The sequence below is a fragment of the Pinus tabuliformis genome, chromosome 9 (genome assembly GCF_031772625.1).
Source record: "Pinus tabuliformis cultivar Carrire ecotype Pingquan chromosome 9, CPIR1, whole genome shotgun sequence".
NCBI lineage: Eukaryota > Viridiplantae > Streptophyta > Pinopsida > Pinales > Pinaceae > Pinus > Pinus tabuliformis.
Genome location: NC_142307.1, coordinates 995,425,999 through 995,445,331, shown reverse-complemented (window position 1 = coordinate 995,445,331; position 19,333 = coordinate 995,425,999). Strand labels below are relative to the sequence as shown.

At 33.3% G+C, this 19,333-nt stretch overlaps 1 pseudogene; it reads right to left on the bottom strand.

The window, feature by feature from the left end:
* The window catches only part of LOC149152073 (uncharacterized), a 64,474-nt pseudogene extending 51,342 nt beyond the window's left edge, over positions 1-13,132 (bottom strand).
* Positions 13,133-19,333: the final 6,201 nt, after the last annotated feature.

Genomic DNA, 19,333 nt, shown 5'->3' with positions numbered 1-19,333 from the left:
CTAAAGAAAAATTCTTAGAGGCCATTAGATAGAGGCCAAGGTTGTCTCCAACCTTGATTGTTGGCATTATGATACATGTGTTTTCCTTGATGACAACTCACACAGATGAAAGATCACAGTATAACATGTCAACAACAAAGAATTATGGATCAGAATACAAAGAATGAAAAAAAGAGGTATACACAGGTTCACCTTGACCAAGCTGCGTATACATGCAGGTTCACTAAAAAAATTAGCGTATATGTACACACGCACTTTCATAGAAGGAAAAGCATGTATATCTTGGAAAACTAAGTTTTTTGTTTGAGGTACTTGGTCCAAGGTATTTTGATCCAAGGTATTGGTCTAAGGAGGTATTGACCCTAGGTATTTGGTCCAAGGTATTGGTCCTAAGTGGTTTTGGTCCATGGTATTGAGAAAGGCCTAAAACTGTATAAGGAGGAGAAGATCATTAGGCCAGGGGTTCAAGTATCAAATATCTGATGAAGTGTGAGATCTAGTATGCAGGTTATTGTCTTATGGTGTTGTGCTTGATCTAAACCAAGGATGAACCTTAGCGGTTGATGAGGGATAAGATCTAATGATGGATCGAGATCTTAAGGCTTGAAATGAATTATCATTATGTGGTTTGATCATGTATATTCTAGATCTGAATACTCACGCATGTGTTATTCTATAAATATTATGGTCTGAGTATAACTGAAGTCCGAAATAGATGCAAAATTATGAATTAATATTTTCAGATGTGTACGCTGGTTGGCTTTGATAAAAGCATGTATACACGCTAGTTCGACACATGGAAGTAGCGTATACCTTATAAAGTATGTTTCAGTTGTTTTTGTTTTTTGTTATAGAGTCTTGGGTTCTGGTGACTGTATTCTGGTGACTATATTTTGAATGATAATATTGATTGTGATTTGACGATGGGTTGTCAAAGTGATTGATTGATTCGGTTGTGGTTGATTCAAAAAGTGATGATTGAGTTTCAGTGATTGGTTGATGTAGATGTATTTGATTATTGTATTGCAGATATGATGTTGTTGATGGATCCAGTCTGAAAATTTATGAAACGTGGTCCTTGGATGAAGAAAGAAGGTCGTAGCCTTCTACAGGTTGCCCCCTACATACTAGTAAACATATTGGCTAGTACAAGAGTTAGGGGGTTGTAGCTCCCTTCCAGAAGAAGCTAGAGAATGAGAGAAGGTTTTAGCCTTCTGCGGGTAGAAGCCTACGTACTGGTATGAGTCTGCAACAATACAAGATTGTAAACAAATTTTATTATTATGAAAAGAAGACAGAGACGACATCAGCAGGTGGTTTTTACCCACATTGGTTTTCCAACTTATATCTTGGTGTTCATGTGTGTTTCTTATGTGTGATGCTTTATTCTACTTTTATAGCACTCTCTAATAAATCTCTGATATACTGGTTAAAGTTCAATGCATGATAAATTGTCTAAATCAAAAGTTCTCTACATATATGTTGGTTCCTTTAAGTACAGTCGCGTGTACAGACTAGTTCACTTAGCTGAAGTAGCATATACAAATCTTTTTGGGAAATAAAATTATTGATCTGATAATATTGATTCACCCTCCCTCTCAGTATTATTTCCAACAATTGGTATCAGAGTGGGTCCTTCAGAAGAAGCTTGATTGCTTGAAGGGAGATCCATCATCATGAGTAATCAAGAAAGCATGGGATCCATCAGACCACCAATCTTTGATGGGAGCAAATTTGTTTATTGGAAGACAAGAATCACAACCTATCTACAATCACTTGGAACGAATGTCTGGGAAATTGTGGAAGGAGGATATACATTTCCAACAACAATTCCTACAGATACGATAGGTAAAAAACAATATGAAACCAATGCCAGGGCTGTCAATACTTTATTATGAAGTCTGTCACAATCAAAGTTTGTCAAAGTCATGCAACTCAAGTCAACCAAATAAATATGGGACAAAATCGTTCTGAGCTATGAAGGAGGCTCTCAGTTAAAACATGCTAAACTTCAAACTCTCAGAATTTAGTATGAAACTCTTAATATGCACAGTGATGAAAGTATAGCTAGTTACTTCTTACATATAGATGAGGTTGTCAATTGCATAAGGAATCTGGGTGAAGATATAAAGGAAGTTACCTTAGTTGAGAAAGTTTTAAGATCCTTGTCTGCTAAATTTGAATCAAAAGTGTCTACCATAGAATAAAAATAGGATCTGCAGACTATCACTATGACACAGCTTCACGAAATCTTAACTGCCTTTGAGATGGGAAAAGGAGGTCCATCAAATATGAGAAAAGCCTCATTTAAAGCTTCAGCAAAAGGAAAGGAAGAACTCAATGAATCAGGACATATTTCAAAAGAAGAACATGAAGTAAACTTTATCAAGAAGCTTCAACGGGGTCCCGGAAGCTTTAGAGGTAAACTACCCTTCAAATTCTTTGCCTGTGGTAGAGTCGGTCATTATGCTGCCAAATGTCCTCATAAAGATAATTATGAAAAGGGGAAGGAATATGCAAAATGGAATAGAAAACAAGCCGTAAATAAAAGGAGTTACTATACTCATAAAGATAGCGATGGTTTATCAAATAGTGATGAAGATGAAAATAGTAATGACTATAGACTTCTAATGGCTTATGACGATGATAATTTTTGGGATGCTTTAGAATAAGATGACCTTCATGAAGAAATCTCTAAACTCAAAATCTATTTAGAAGAAAAGAATATGATTATAGATACCTTGACATACCAACTTGCTGAAAATGAAAAACACAATGAAAAGCTAGAATGTGAAATTGTGGGTCTAAGAAAGGATCTTGAGAAAACGAAATCTCTCAATCTTAGATTTGCTAAAGGATTATAAACCTTATATGAAATTATCAAAGTGTATCATTCTCCTCTGATAAATATAGGTCTTGGATATACTGAAGAAGCATCTCAATCACAGAAGCCGCCAATCTCCACTAAAAGCTATCCTGGTGTAGAAAAGAGCAGTGAACAATATGACAATCATTAGCAAAGGCATAAAGCATATCCTCAAGTAAATCAGATTCAATTTTCTTCAAGGATAAACAGAAGCCACAACCATCCTCAGGTAAATCATACTCAATTTTCTCCAAAGATGAATATCAATAGAAACTACAATCATCAGGTCAATAGATTCGATAGTCACATGAACTTCTTTAATGGACAATGTTTCTCATGTCATAATTTTGGACACAAAGCTGCTCAATGTGTTTCTTACAAAACCATCATGACTAGAGAAGCACGAAATCAAAGGAATGTGATAGGGATCAAGAAAAGTTCCTATAACAACTTTTCTCTTCTTGAAAATGAAATAGAATGCTCAATCTGTAACAACTTTGGCCATGAAGAATCTGAATGCAGGAGCAAATTTCAGCAAGCATCTCAAAAGGAGAAAACTCCATTAAATCCCAAGATATGGAGAAGGAAAGAATATCAAACAGAAAGATGTGGTATAGCCTTGTATGCAGAAGAACAAGAAAATCAGTGGTACATCGACAGTGGATGCTCAAAACACATGACAGGTGACAAAGAAAAACTTCACTCATATAATGCCTTAGAAAAGGAAAAGAATGTCTCATTTGGAAATGACACTCCTACTATCATAAAAGCTAAAGGCTCTATTTTCTCAAAAGAAAAGGTTAAAGCTGGGAATTTTATGTATGTAGATGGTCTAAAGCATAACCTGTTGAGTGTCAGTCAAATGTGTGATCAAGGAAATGAAGTGGTGTTTTGATCAAACAGATGTGTTGTTCGTGAGCTTGATACAGGAGAACCCGTGATCAAAGGTACAAGAAAACAACTTATACATACTCAAGGGAGGACAACAACAATGCTATCTAAGCAAAAATGATGAAAACTGGCTATGGCATAGAAGAATGGGACATCTAAGCTTTTCTCAAATAAGAAAATACATGTAGATTCAAGGTTGTTCGTTATCTTCCAGGCATCAACGTCCCTGAAAATACAATATACAAACCATGTCAATTTGGTAAGAAAACCAGAGCTCACTTCATTGAAAAACAAGGGTCAGCTAGTAAGCCTCTTAAACTTGTCCATACTGATTTATGTGGACCATCAAGGAAAAAGTCACCTCGTGGATAAGAATACTTTATTTTGTTCATTGATGATTTTTCCAGAATGTGTTGGATAGGTCTTCTAAAGCATAAAGATGAAGCATTTGAAAAGTTCAAAGCCTTCAAAGTTGTGGTTGAAAATGAATCAGATCGCAAAATCAAATGCCTCATATCTGATCGAGGAGGGGCATTTACCTCGAATGAATTCTTTGACTTTTGTGAACAACATGGAATAAAAAGGAAGTTCTCAACTGCAAGGACTCCTCAGCAAAATGGAGTGGTAGAAAGAATGAACAAACATGTTCAACAAATGGCTCGAGCTATGCTAGATGACTCTAGAACTCCTGCAACCTTCTGGGGTGAAGCTGCATTTGCCACCATACTATTCTCAACCAAGCATATGTCGGGTAAACAAAACTCAAACACCACATGAACTTTGGTATGGTAAGACTCCAACTGTAAAATACTTTAAAGTTTTTGGAAGCAAATGTTATATCAAAAGGACTGATGAAAAACTTGGTAGATGAAGGTATTCTTCTTGGTTACTCTTCTCGAAGTAAAGGATATAAATGTTATAATAAAATACTTGGAAAAATTGTTGAAAGTATTGATGTTGTAGTTGATGAAGCATGAAAAAATCCAAAATAGATAAAAACCGAAGATTATGACAATGAAGAAGATAGGGATTATTTTCCCACATCAAATCACAATGATTTTGAAGAAGAAACCAATGAGGCACTAGAAAAAGAGATAATGGTAGATGAAAAGACTCCGTCTAGGTATGTTCAGAAAAATCATCCAGAAACTCAAATTTTAGGGGAAAAAGAGACAGGTGTACAAACATGAAGAACTATTACAGAAACCTCAAGCTATCTAGCATTACTATCCTCCACCGAACCTAAAAATGTAAATGAATCATGCAAAGATGAATGTTGGGTCAAGGCCATGAATGAAGAACTTGAGAAAATTGAAAAGAATAATACTTGGGAATTATTTCCTAGACCTCAAGATAAAAATATTATAGGAAATAAATGGATATTCAAAAACAAGCTGAATGAAAATGGAGAAGTTATTAGAAATAAGGCCAGACGTGTTTGTAAAGAGTATGCTCAACAAGAAGGTATAGATTTTGAAGAAACTTTTGCACCTATTGCTAGACTTGAAGCCATAAGGATGTTTCTTGCTCTTTCTAGCTTTCAGAAATTCAAAGTATACCAAATGGATGTAAAATTTTCTTTCTTTAATGGAGATTTAGAAGAAGAAGTCTATATTGAACAACCAGAAGGATTCATTCTTGGAAATGATGCAAAACTTGTATGTAGACTCAAAAAGGTTCTCTATGGTCTAAAACAGGCTCCAAGGGCCTGGTATTACCGTCTTGACAAATATCTACACCAACAGGGTTTTTCAAAAGGGTCAGCAGATAGCAATCTATATACAAATATTGACACTGATAAATTGATAATAATTGTTGTTTATGTTGATGATATCATTTTTGGTAGCAATGAAGAATCCATGAGTCAGAATTTTGCTTCAGTAATGCAACAAGAATTTGAAATGTCCTTGCTTGGTGAACTTACCTATTTTCTTGGTCTACAAGTTCAACAAAATAAATATGGTATTTTTTTTTCACAAACCAAATATCTCAAACAGATCTTAAAAAGGTACGGCATGGAAGATTCTAAACCTGTATGTACTCCAATGGTAACAAGATGCAGTCTCAGCTCAAATGATGAATCAGCAGCAGTACATCAACCAACTTATAGGTCCATGATTGGTGGTCTACTTTATCTAATAGGTACCCGACCTGACATCATGCATTCAATAGGAATAGTTGGAAGATTCCAAGCAAATCCAAAGGAATCACACCTTCAGGCAGTCAAAATAATTTTCAAATATCTTTGAGGAACACCGAACAATGGTTTATGGTATCCTAGAGATATAGATCTTACTCTTCATGCATATACATATGTAGATTGGGCAGGAAGTGTTGATGACAGAAAAAGCACTAGTGGTGATGCATTCTATATGGGCTCTAGGTTAGTGTCTTGGTTCAGCAAGAAACAAATTTCAATTGCGTTATCTACAGCTGAAGCAAAATATACGGCTGCTGCATCTTACTGCACACAACTACTTTGGATGGTGAAAATATTGCAAGACATTCAAATCACATGTCCTCCACCCATGTCCATTCTATGTGATAATACAAGTGCCATCCGTATTTCAAAGAATCCAGTCATGCACTCCAAGACCAAGCACATACCCATCAAATACCATTTTCTATGTGAACAAGTGCTTGAACAAAAGATCAAATTGGAATATGTTCCCTCCAAAGAATAGGTTGCTGATATATTCACTAAAACACTGCTGAGAGAGACATTTGAATATCTCAGACAAAAGTTGGGAGTAGTTGCTGCATCATCCTACTATTAAATCAAATTTTTTCAGAGAAAGGTTAAATATACGTGTGTTTCATGAAGTATAGTCGCCTACACACACGGGTTTCTGTGGGTAAAGAAACGTATATGTTTTTCAGACAATAAAAATAGTGGTGCAGGCTCTGATATGGGTGCTCTAATTGATATTGATGATTAATGTGCTCTGTTCATTAATTTTATCTTACTAACAAAGATGCCTTGATCATTGACTTGTTAACAATGCACAGGTAACACCGGTTCAGGGGGAGCATTAGCCTTCACGTACATTCAACATTGTTGGCATTATGGTTGCTGAGTCCAGCTATGGCTTCAGATATTTATACCATTTGTTGGTGTGATATGTATTCTCATACATTTGAATGAATCCTCTTGGAAAAATGATGTAATTTATATCCCCACTTTACATAGGATGGATGATGTAATATTTCTTGTTTTTTTCATGTATAAAAAATTGGTATATCCCCACTTGGTTGGGTGGATGAGTCAAATTTGGTATATCCCCAGTTGGTTGGGTGGATGAGTCAAATTTGGTATATCCCCACTTGGTTGGGAGATGGATGTATGTATGAGTCATTGGTGATAGGAAGGTCATCCTTACATAGTTGAGTTATAGAGTCATGTTATTCTTTTAGAAAAAAAATTTGCAGACTTTTCTTGTGCTCAAGGGGAGCATCGACTGTTTCAGTACATCTTAGCATGTACAAAAGCGGAGCTCAATCAGAGAATTCAACATGTACTCAGGGGGAGCATGACTAGCATAATGTATGTCAAAGGGAGAAATTATCTTGGTCCACCCTTTGCCCTTGATGTCAAAGGGGAGAGTGACTTGGTGTTGTTGTTGCCATCAAGTCCAAAGGGGGAGATTGTTGGCATTATGATACAGGTGTTGTCCTTGATGGAAACTCACTCAGATAAAAGATCACAGTACATCATGTCAATAGCAAAGAATTACATATCAGACTACAAATAATGAAGAAAGAGAGGTATACGCAGGTTCACCTTGACCAAGCTGTGTATACACACAGGTTCACTCAACAAAAGTAGCGTATACGTACACATGCACTTTCACAGAAGGAAAAGCATGTATATCTTGGAAAACTAAGTTTTTGGTCCAAGGTATTTGGTCTAAGGTATTTTGATCCAAGGTATTGGTCCAAGGTATTTGGTCTGAGGTATTGACCCTAGGTATTTGGTCCAAGGTATTGGTCCTAAGTGGTTTTGGCCCATGGTATTGAGAAAGGCCCAAAACTATATAAGGAGGAGAAGATCATTAGGCCAGGGGTACAAGTATTGAATATCTGATGAAGTGTGAGATCTAGTATGTAGGTTATTGGCTTATGGTTTTGTGCTTGATCTGAACCAAGGATGAACCTTAGTGGTTGATGAGGGATAAGGTCTAATGATGGATCAAGATCTTAAGGCTTGAAATGAATTATCATTATGTGGTTTGATCATGTATAGTCTAGGTCTGAATACTGACGCATGTGTTATTTTGTAAATATTATGATCTGAGTATAACTGAAGTCTGGAATAGCTGCAAAATTATGAATTAATATTTGCAGATGTGTACACTGGTTGGCTTTGATAAAAGCGTGTATACACATTGGTTCGACACATGGAAGTAGCATATACCTTATAAAGTATGTTTCAGTTGTTTCTATTTACTGTTGTAGAGTTCTGGGTTCTGGTTTGGGTTCTGGTGACTGTATTCTGGTGATAGTATTCTGAATGATCAGATTGATTGTGATTTGATGATGGGTTGTCAAAGTGATTGATTGATTCGGTTGTGATTGATTTAGAAAGTGATGATTGAGTTTCAGCGATTGGTTGATGCAGATGTATTTGATGATTGTATTGCAGTTATGATGTTGTTGATGGATCCAATTTAAAAATTTATGAAATGTGGTCCTTGGAGTAAGAAAGAAGGTCGTAGCCTTTTGTAGGTTTCCGCCTACGTACTAGTAAACATATTGGCTAGTACAAGAGTTAGGGGGTTGTAGCTCCCTTCCAGTAGAAGCTGGAGAACGAGAGAAGGTTGTAAGCTTCTGCAGGTAGAAGTCTGCGTACTGGTATGAGTCTGCACTAGTACAAGATTGTAAACAGATTTTCTTATTATTAAAAGAAGACAGAGATGACAGCAGCAGGTGGTATTTACCCACATTAGGTTTCCACCTTATATCTTGGTGTTAATGTGTGTTGCTTATGTGTGATGCTTTATTCTGCTTTAGTGCACTGTCTAATAAATATTTGATATACTGGTTAAAGTTCAATGCATGATAAATTGGCTAAATCAAAAGTTCTCACATATACGCTGGTTCCTTTAAGTACAGTCACATGTACACGCTAGTTCACTTAGCTGAAGTAGCGTATACAAATCTATTTTGGAAATAAAATTATTGATCTGATAATACTGATTCACCCCCCCTCTCAGTATTATTTCCAACAATCTGAGTAGTTTTCGGCCTATGTGCAATTTCAGGATGATTTTCATAATGTATACATCCACGTGAGGTGAGATCCTAAGAAGATATGGAACAAGTTTCCATATGTAGTTATGAAGGTCGATGTACAGGAGATTGTGGGGACATGGCGAGGGGAGTGGTGGCACCTCACAGATCTTGGAGAATGTACCAGTAAAGGAAGCTGTCGAAAAAGAGCGCATTGTAAAAGACGTTAGAATAGAAGTCAAGGAGTTGACTTCCTACCATACTGAAGAGAAGGAACAGTTCGAGTAGGAAGGAGGAGGGGGTGACACGCAGAGAACTCCCTTTAGGCTGTCAAAGCACCTAAAGGAGACAACTACTGGACCAATGAAAAAGCACAAATCAGACAAGCAAGCACACATTGACCCAATGGTCCTCACAGAGGGGGCCCTTGATGAAATTTGGGATAAGGTCAGAGATACAACAATGGAACTGTGGCAACAGTTCGAGCAGAAGTTCCAAAAATCACTTGAAAGTGTGTAGAAAAGTCTGCACAAGATGCAAATGCAGACAAGTCAGCTGCAAGCGAGCGTGAGCCAAGCGACCGGGGTTCAAGTGAGCTTACAGTAAGTGAGCAAGAGCGTAATGGAAAGATAATGGACTATGGACCTTAAATTCATTCCCTTTCCAGAAGGAACATTATGTGTAGAGTGAGAGGAAGATAACACCCAGCTTGGAAAGATCAAAGGCGTGGGTGTGAATTTATATGTTCTACCACTTCGAACCCCCCACGCGCTTCATCATGGGGTACTAGATGAGCTTCAGATCAGAGAGCAACGTGCCCCATCGATAATTAGCGAAGTCAAAAATGAATAGTGAGCATATCTTCACTGAAAGGGCTTAGGTTCTTAAGGAAAAAGAAGAGCTAGAAGCATGGAGCTAGAGCCTCCAAGTTACAATTACAAAAGCATGTAATTCAGTACCAGAACTACACATTCTAGAGGATGCGACAACTTCAACAAAGATTCTGAAATTGGCTACTACAGTGCGAGAGTCTAAGGATGAGGTAGGTCATGTTACTTTTGACTTTCAGATTAAGATCTCAGAACTCAATTGAAAATGTAGCCAACTACTCCACCATAGGCCAGGGAGAAATGTGGTGTAGCCATCAGAGAACACATGTCTACTTTGGATAATGCAGTATCGAGTTGCAATGGTCTTTTTGGAAATGTAATGGAGCTATGGACCACTTTGTAGGAGGCATTAAACCTGTAGGGACTGGGTACAAATATTAGAGAGGCACATCAGAAAGTTGATGAGATCAGGGCAACTACGCGCCTTGATCAAGAAGGGAAGTTGTTGCAGGCGCAGGTTGAGGAGCTACAGTGTAAAGAAGAAATTTTGAAGGCTCACATTCAACCATGGATAGAGGAAGAGAGCCAAATTACTCTAGCTATCCAAAAGAAGCTCAAGACTTTCCAACAGACACAAAGGACCATGCGCCTCATGATGGAGGGGCCAACTACAGAGAAGTTGGTCTAAGAAGTGCAGCAAGCCGCAATACATAGCACAACGAACCTTGAAGTATTGAAGCTGGAGTTCAATGACCTCCGCAATAAAGTGGATAAGCCAGCTGAGTGACTCGAGCGAAATTCACCATATTTGTGTTGGGTGCCTATTGCGATGGGGTCGTTGGGGTCAATTTTGTTGATTTTTGAGTCAATTTTGTAATATCTTTTTGTAGCGAAAGTAAAGCCTCCACAAACTGTGGAAATTAGAGCATGAAGCTAAGTAGAGTCAAAGGGGCTTTAGTCCCTTAGGTGGGTAGGTAATAGAGTTGTTTTGAGAGCCACCCATGGTCCACGGGCCATGATATTGTAAATAAAATGGTATAAATAGATGAGTCATAGCGAGTCTTGGGAAAAATTTTAAGTGAGGAATCATTGTAAGGGAAAAGTGCTAAGGAAGGAAAAGTCTATCTCCTGTACTTAGGCAAAAGGGAAGGCTCCTACAGCTGAGTGCACAAAAGGCCTTGGTATGTCCGCAATCTAAGTGCATGGGCCCCTGTAGCTGAGTGCGCAGGGAAGAGAAGTTTGTTATTAAATGCTTATTCATAATAAATACTGGTTTGGGAAGCAATTCTGATGCATTTGTTCCTTTTTATTTACTTTTGTTTAATTTTATGTATCTTCACTCTATAATCAGTTTAATGTGAATTAATGCTTATTTACTGTGCAAAATTGGTAGACCTATAATCTTTATGCATGATAAGTAAAATTAAGTACCTCTGCAAAGATCTAAAGGTAGTTTAGTTAAGTTTGTAGTAGTTGTCTGTTGAAAACAATAGATCTGCGTGAACGAATATCTAAGCCGCAAGGGTATCAAGAAACCATCACACAAGCCTCTAGATGCAGAAACTCGGTTCTAGCATCCCCCAATACTACTTCGGGTGAGACTACAACCTGTGCTACACAGGTTGTTTCTGAAAGGGCCAGTAGTTAGGCTTTTGTTGGTTGGTGTAGTTAAATATGAACCTGGGTCAGGCCCCTTCAAGCCAACACCATTCCAACCTCTACCACCAGATCTTAATCCATCCCCAATACCCCTACCAGCGGACCTTCCTCCATCATCAATATCTTCCTAGGCTCATTCATTCGGTCTTCCTCTCTCAATGTGTTCGCAAATTTCTCCTTCATCCCAACCACCATATGCATAATCCCTAGAATTGTTAAGTATTTCACTTTTATCTTCATGTACCTTGTATGTCAGCCTTTTCCCACCATCTTTCTCCCATCTATTAAATTCTTCAAGCATTCTCTCTCTCATTCTACACTACTTGTCATATTTTATATCATCTGACCTATCATCATGGCTTGTGTTAATTTACTTAATGCCATCTACATTATCTGAATGTAGTTTTGACTTACCTCTACCATTATCTCCTTTCAGCTTCGTTTACTCTCCTTTCTTCGCTGCCACTTCCTCTTGTAGGTTTGTTGTTGTCATGGAATGCTTCTCCAAAATTTCTCTTACTCTTGGAAGAGAACTCCCATGTTTCATTTCTTGCTTCATTTTCTCTTTCCATTACATTTCCAAGCTTATCCCTACCCCTTGTTATCCTCCTTTCGCCTTTATCCACATCTATGTCTTCATTATGTGGGTTTGGGTAGACAACAAGAAATATGTTTCATTCGATCTCCTATTTTTATCTTCATTGTCTTCCTTTTCATGTTTGTTTCCTCTGCCTCCTTCACCTTTTTGTTTGGCACTTCTTTTCCTCTCTATATACCCTACATCATCGAAACCTTGTCGAATGAGCCCTCTTTCATATGCTCTTTCAAGGTCATTTTCCCTATATAAATAACCTTTCCCTTTTCTCTTGCTTTGAGATGTCTCATAACTAGATACTTTCACCATGGGTTCTACTTTTGTTGCCCTACTTGTGCCCTATCTTGAATAGTTTATATCATGATAAGAAAAGGAGTAGCTACCTCCTTGTCATCTGGATCTCTCATCCTTCTCCAAATGAATTGATTCTTTAGATCCAATAATCTCTTCCTTGCCTTTCCTACCACCAACTTGCATGGCATCCTGGTAACCGCTACTGGATTTCTGGTCCATTTTATCTCGCTTGTATGTAAAACTACCCATGTTCACAATATCGTCTTTTTCCCCATGTTACCTAATAGACCTTTGTCCAAGTACACCATTATCATCATAGTCGTCGTCGTCATCGCTTCCTACCTTTCCTGAACTGGTCGATTTCTTTTTGTCACTTCCTTGATCCGAACCACTATTCCTCCTATTTCTAGACTTCCACTCCTCAGAATCATCTGAATTGCTTAGCCTCTTGGACCTACCTAACCGATGCCTTCGATGCTTGGAAAACTCCTAATATTCGTCTTCGCCATCTCTATCCAGATCACTTGGTGACTCTAGACTCTCCATAGTGTGTCACACAGGCATATTCATTGCCCTTTTTTTCTAACTATTACTTCCTTTCATTTCCATAGAGTTCCCATTCCTTAATACATCCATTGCATATGAACTCTTACTCTACAATGAGGAAGCTTCTTGGGAAGTGGAAACAATATCTACATGATGAGGTTCTTCTTCTATAACCCTATGATTCCTCTTCAACATGTCTTGATCGATAAGTTCGACGACCATACCACAAATGGGTAATGAGATCCATATAGGATAAAATTTTGCATTGAGTTATCCCATCTAGGATTTTCCCTGAGAATCAATTGTTACTAAAATCCAACTTGCCTAGAGTTAGTCTTGATTGGAAATGATGGTGCAGGAGTAATGACCATTGTCATTTGTACATGCCTTCATATGAGCAACATTAACTTCAAAACATCTAGTTAAAGCATTAAAGCATCCCACCTAAAACTATAAATCCCTTCAGTTGTTTGCATGTTGAGTGTTAAGACAAGATGGGAGGCATTCCACCTCTGTTAATGAAGTGTGGTTGTGGCGCCTTGAACACTTATCACCTCACACGATTAAAAAATCATTAACACATCCTACCTGAAACCATAATTGCCTTGAGTTGTTTGCATGTTAGAGTGTGAAGACAAGAGGGGGGGCATGCCACCTATGTTAATTAAGTGTGGTGGTCGCGCCTTTAACACTTATCACCTCACACATAAAAAAAATATCATAAGCATCCTTGTAATCTGAACAGAGACAGCGGTTTGGAGATTAGCGGAAGCTGGCTTCCCCTCATCAGTGAAATCAAGAAACGTCAGCCCGGCCCCAGGTAAGTTGTCGATCAGGTAAGATAGTTATTAATATAGATATTAACATAAGTTTACATATTATTATAGATATTAACATAGTTTTGATTTTAATACTAAGTTTGTCATTAAGTATTTATATTCCATTAAAACTCTAATTATTAAAATAACTACAAGCATGGATCTTAATTTAGACATTAATGTATGTTTTAAATATAGTTTAGATTTTAAATATAGATTGAATTTAGAATTTAATATAGAATGAATATAGAATTTATGTTATATTAATATTAATTTATTTAGATATTGTTATAGATATTAGGGTTTATTGATATTAATACTATTATCTATATTAAGTTATATAGGTTTTTCAGGTTAAAAATTTTAAGTTATTTAGGGCTCAAGTTTTATAAAAAGCTTTAAGTTATTTAGTCATTAAGTTATATAAATATAAATATAAATATTATATTAATATTATTTAGATATGAGGTTATATAATTATTAATATTATATTAATATTATATAGATATTAGGATTTATGATATCAATACTAATACATATATTAGTTTTTAGATATTAATATTAATATATAAAAAATTTTATGTTATATATAAAGAATTATGATATTAATATTTATATTAGTTTTAGAGTTTGATATAGGTAATAGGCTTTATTGATATTAACTCTATTATATATATATTAAGTTATATAGATTTTAGGTTATACAATTATTAAGTTATATAGTAATCATATTTCATAAATATGAAGTTATATAAAATTTTAAAAATTTTAATTTTAATGTTATATATTAGGATTCATGATATTAATATTAACATATATTTTAGTTTTAGATATTATTATCATTATAGATTTTAGGTTATTTAATGTTTTATGATATTAATATTAATATATATATTTTAGTTTTTAATATTAAAATTAATTTAGATTTTAGTTTAAAGTTTTTATTTTATAGATATTAAATGAATGATATTATTTTAAAATTAAAATTAAAAATAAAATTAAAATTAGGTTTCATTATATATCTCTCTGGCCGACCTGTGCTGTTCCTTTAACATTCATCCCTCATGAGTATTTATTTCCTTCATCTGGCTCTTCTTTTTATCATCTTTCTCTGATCATCTTTCTCTTTTCCCTGATGATGGATCCCATTTGGGATTCGAAACGTTGGTGTAAAAATTCCAAAACTGTGGATTCTCCGGTTAAAAATTCAAAAAGCACAAACCACAGATCTCTGAAATCCAATAATTACACTTATCATCTCACACTATAAAAAAAAATCATAATTTATCAATTTAATTCTATTAATTAAGTTCAATGGTATATAAAGTATTTTAATATATTATTATAAATGAAATGTAAATAAATATATGAAAAATTCCAATTACAATTTTTTAATAAGTAATTATATTAAGATAAATATGGCAATCTTTTTTTGTTTTTTAAGATAATAATTATTTAATGATTTAATTTTAATTGATATTATTTAATTTTACTATTTTTTATTTAGTTATAAATAATATAATACTTATATTTAGAAAATCAATATAATTCTATTGATTAAATTCAAGGGTTTATAATTCATTTTAATATTTGATTAGAATGGTTTATAAGTTATTTTGATATTCTATAATAAATGAAAAGTAAAAAATATATGAAAATTTCAATCACATATTTTTAATAAAAAATTATAATAAGAAAAATATAATATTTATTTTATAGTTTCTAAATAATTAATATGAGATGATTTAAGGTGATTCAATGTTATTTGATTATCTTTATTTAGTCATATATAATATAAAAAAATTATTAAAATTTTAATTTTATTAGAATAAATATTTTTTTTATTATATTGTTTTTGAAAATTAATTTGAAATATATTTATAGATAAGTTAGAAATATATCTTTAATATTTTATGATGATTTTTTTTGAAATTTAATATATATATATATAATTTAATTTAATTTAATTTAAAATCTGTTTTTAAATAAATTGTGAATATATTTATAAAATATATATTAATTAATTTATATGAAAGTTATTCTTAATAAAATTATAAATTCAAATTTTATAAGAAAGATGACCACGATAATAAATCATCTTTCTAACACACTAAAACTTACAGCTATAAACTCCAGCTTAAACCAATCCCCAAAAACATAAATCCATAAACATAGACGCCTGGGACAAAATCCAAATGTCGGTGAGTTTGGATCTTCATGTCTCAAATAGAGTGAAAGTCCCAGATGGTGAAGAGTCTGGAAATTGCTTATCACCCCCAAAATTATATGACGCAATACCTAACTCAGTAATGCATTACTCAGCAAGAATCTGCGATGACGGACCATGCGACAACTATATTTTAAAATAATTTTTTTAATTAATAAATTACAAATAAAGTTTTTGATTATAATTAATAATTAATAATTTTATTTTATTAGAATAAAATTGATATTTTAATTATTAATTATATACTTTATTTTTTTCAAGTTTTATTTCAAATTCACCAAAATTTAATTTCAATATTCTATGGATTTATATATATATATATAATGTTATTTAAATAATTATATTGTCAAATTTTATAAAAAATATAAAATATTTAAATTCTCTTTAATAAATTATTGAAGAAAAAAATATGGAAAATAATTTTAAAGACATAATTTTGATATTAAATTTTGTTAATAATTTTGTTTTATTAATTTATTTAAATTCTACTCAGAATTTTAACAAGATAGTTGGAATTATCTTAGTTATGAAGAATGGATAATTCTAATACCATGGGGTATTTGAGGGTGGTGTTGAATATATTTAGTATTCAAAACTTCCATTTAAACATATATAAAATTGTGATTTCACCACTCATTAATTTATCAAATTTCAAGAATAATTACTGAAAAGAATTTAAAAAACAAAATGTTTACACTAATCATTTAAGAAGAAATTATAGAGATGGATGTTAAAATCATATGATTTTGATATCATATTTAACTATTATATTCATTATAATAATTATTTTTACAATTACTTTAGTTATTTTAAAAAGATCACCCATGGTAATTTCATTTATGATAACCTTTGTTTAGAGTAGGTTTCCACTTACAAATATTTGGGTATAAACTTTCCTCATCAGCTCAACTCAAATTATAGCATCGAGAAAAGGATTATTGGAGGTTGGAAAGCTTATTATGAGCTTGAAAACAATTGTAAGTCACTCGATCTTTGCATTTGGAGTAAAAAAAGGTTCCTCTTTGAGACTCTCATCACCCCTGTTGTCTTATACAGATGTGAAGTTTGGGGTTGTAGTGAATCCAGAGAGTCAGCGGAGAAAGATTGAGATGATTCAAAAGAAATTGATAACCTACAACCTAAAGATCAAGGGAAATACTCCCTATCCTATCGTCTTGACAAAGTTGGTATGTCCCCCATTGAAAGTACGACTGTGTTTAGATATCTGATGTATAAGAAGAATCTTTACAACATGGAATCCAAGAGGCTCCCAAAAATTGTTTCTAACTTTAGTCAAAACCCACACCTTCGCCTCAAGCGCGGGTGCCATAAGGATGCCCAATCTTGGCTCAACCATTGGGGGATTAAGGAGGACACCATCACGAGAAGCAAGGATAGTGTCAATGATACTATTACCTCTAATGTTAAGCACAAGTTGTGGGATGATAAGGAGATGGAGGGTAAAAGGAAGCTCATTTACTATAAGGAGGTGATCAACCCCACCCTTGATAACACGAATTATCTCTCTGTGTTGACTAGGACTAAGAAGAAAATGAACCTCGCTAGGATAAGAACTAATTCTCATGAGCTTCGAAGTGAGACCCGGTGGTGGTCTACTCCCAAGACTCCCTGGGATGATAGAATCTGTCAGATTTGCAATAATAAGAAGGTGGAAGATGAAAAACAATTCCTTTTAGATTGCCCGTCTCTTACTCACATCCACTCTCAATTCACTAACATCTGCCACACTTGCAATCTTCTTGACTTATTAAGCCATCCCAACTATAGTGATCTTGGAGCGCTTCTTTTTCTTTTCACTTAGATTCCTTTTCTTTTCTTGAGGTCTGATAGACCGCATTGGTATTAGTGGACCACATTGGTGTCGTCGTCGTCGTCGCCGCCGCCGCCGCCACCACCATTTCTATTATAATAATTAATATTATAATTAATCATTATTACAAATATTATATTCATTATAATAATTAGTATTACAATTATTTTAATGATTTGTTTTATAATAATTTATTATTATTTTATTATTCTAATTATAATATTATTTATTTTTTTATCATACTCTCCCATTAATTATCTAATTGTTGCTAAATCTTTAATTATTTTATTGATTTTTTTTTATTTCTAATTAACTATTTTATTTTATTTATTTATCTTTAATTTAATTTAGCCAACATTTTACCTTTAAAAATTAAATACTATTTATATACATATTTTATTGATTTTTTTTTATTTCTAATTAACTATTTTATTTTATTTATTTCTCCTTAATTTAATTTAGCCAACATTTTACCTTTAAAAATTAAATACTATTTATATACATATTGATGAGTTGGATATATAGCTCAAAAAATTAAAAAATTCTCCACGCAAAACTCCATAGGCTCTTTAATGAAAACCTGCCAAAACACAAAAACACAAAATAATCTTTGAATTAAAATTTTATTATACCAAACTTTAGTTTAGGTGTAGATTTTGTTTCATATTACTTTTGTATTTTGGGTTTGTATTTTGTTGCACATTATCCTTTTTTTTTTTCATGCTTTTTATCAATTTTATTTCAAGTAGATATTTAAAATTACAACGATAGTTGAAATTGTAAAATTTATGTCAATATCCCATTTTGAGTGCGCTATTTACGTATTTAAAAATACTATTTAAGCAACATAAAATTGTGATTTTACTGGTAAGTGAGTTTTCAAATTTCAACAATAATTGCAGAAAGGGAATGAAATATAGAATATTTAGATAAATGGTTTAAGGAAAAATTATAAAAGATAAATCTTAAAGTCACATGATTTTGATATGATATTTTGTAAATAATCTTTACATTAAATATTAATAAATCACTGTATTTTCTTTTAGTTTCTATTTCATATTAGCTTTGTATTTCATATTAAGATTTTGTTGCATATTATTTTTTTTTTTCACATATTTTTTTTAACGAGCTAGGATAGTTGGAATTACAGATTTAGCTATCAAAATGACATAAATTTAATGTCTAAAAAATTTAACGCCGTAAATTTAATTGTGTATTCGAAAATGCCATGTCACCAATAAAATTTCAATAACGATGCTGAAAAAAAACATAAAAAAATAAATAATTTTATATTAAAACAAATCTTAAAATTATATAATTTATTAAATACCATGTCACCAATAAAATTTCAATAATAATGGTCGAAAAAAATAAATATAAAATATTTAATATTATATTAAAAAAATATTAAAATGAATCTTAAAATTTTATAATTTATTATTACATTTTGTAAATAATATTTAAATTAAATTCTATTACACGAAATTGTATTTAGAATATTTTACCAAACCTATGTTAAAATTCTATATTTTATTATTATATTTTGT